The following is a 1,851-nucleotide window of genomic DNA, read 5'->3' as shown; positions in this document are numbered from 1 at the left end:
TTTCAAAAGGCTTACGCCTTACGCCTCAAGGCTTACGCCTTGGTGAGGCTCTCGCTCCATAGCCTCGGCTACGCCTTAGCCTTTTAAAACATTGATTAGAACTACTTCTAATAAACTTGACTGCATTCCTAATTGGTTGACAACTTTTATCCATTAAGGACAAACCAACCTTCGCTATGATGTTCAAGATGTGAGCCAAACACCTCACATGAAGGTGCTTTCCTCCAAACACCGGGGGGTCTTTCCATGCAGCCATTTTCCCTCAAAGATACTCTATCGCCACCTTATTTGCACTTGCATTATCGACCAAGATAGTCAACACCTTCTCTATCCTCCAACGTAGCAAACAAGATTCTAAAATCTTGCCTATTGTTGTGCCTTTGTGATTGGGAATCATACAAAAGTTGATGATCCTCTTGTGCAAATTCCAACCATCATCTATAAAGTGCGTCGTTAACACCATATAGTTGATGTTCTGAATTGAAGTCCAAGTATCTGTCGTTAAGCACAACCTCTGACTACTTAACACCTTCTTAAGCTTCTATTTCTTCTCATCATACAACTTCCAGAAGTACCTTACTACTATTCTCATAGATGGTGGAGTGAATTGCGGGACAGCTACCTTGCAAAAATGCCTAAACCCTTCATTCTCAACATGGCTAAACAGCAGCTCATCGATCATTATCATCTCACAAGCAGCTTGCACACAACGGTCATTGGTCCACACTTTCTGGAGTTCCATTTCAGGATCGGCTTCACCATCCCCAACAATCACAGCTTGTCCGTCATCTATACTTTCCCTACCAGCATACTTCTTGCATACTTTCTGAATATGCCTGCGCAAAGTGCTCGTACCATTAAAGGAAGAATCCGCTTTGAGGTTAGCGCCACAATGCATGCATAGTGCACGCTTCTCATGCCCTGCTTTTACTTTCTTCCCATCTCGAGTAGTAAAGAGCTCTCTGTCATACTTCGTAAAGTTCTCCCACACATATGAAGTCAGTTTAGAAACCTTAGGCTGAGTTGAAAAAGAACCTCTTCTTCTTTTTCTCGGTGCACCCCGCGAAACCTCAGTTGCTGTTGGAGCTTCAACTACAATTGGAGCTTCTGGTTCTGTCTCCTTGTTCTCAGCCTCTGCTGCAACCAAATCATCCCTGGTCTTAGCTGGTACTTCAATTTCTTTGCTTGACTCGTAATACTCAGTCTCTGAATCAGAATCGATTGAATAGCAGCCATATGATGAAGAGGACGTCGACATCTAAACGGTTTAGAGTTTAGAGTTTAGACTAAACCCTTTGTTGCAACCAAACAACAATGAAGTCATGAAGATACAAACTCATAGTGCACAAAATCACAATTATTCACATATCCATATACTCACAGTTCACAATTATTAACAAAATCACAATTATAGTGATTACTCACAGTTTAAAACCAAAAAAGCAAAACCAACTACACAGATTCAAGTCATTCAACACTTTAACAAAACCAGTCAAGGGCAGAGAAACACTTCAATAGTTCAACTAAAGTCAATAAACTTCAATCTAAACTTCAATCACCATCACCATCTATATAAACTGAGAAAATAAAGGAAAATTCGTCGGAAAAGAGGAAGGAAACCATACCAAGAGAACTCGTTGGAAAACTCGAACCAGGAAGAGGCCGAAGAGCAACGAAACCCTAATTCCAGGAAGAGCCTTACTTTCTGTAAATCATCTTCTCCAGAAGAGTCGATCAAAACAAGAAACAAGAACCCAGATTAGAATCAAAGCCAATCTCAAATTCAGAATAGCGAATAAGAACTACGAAGAGAGAGAGAGAGAGAGAGAGAGAGAGAGAGAGAGAGAGAGA

Source organism: Fragaria vesca, linkage group LG6 (genome assembly GCF_000184155.1).
Source record: "Fragaria vesca subsp. vesca linkage group LG6, FraVesHawaii_1.0, whole genome shotgun sequence".
Taxonomy (NCBI): domain Eukaryota; kingdom Viridiplantae; phylum Streptophyta; class Magnoliopsida; order Rosales; family Rosaceae; genus Fragaria; species Fragaria vesca.
This window is presented reverse-complemented; position numbering follows the sequence as displayed.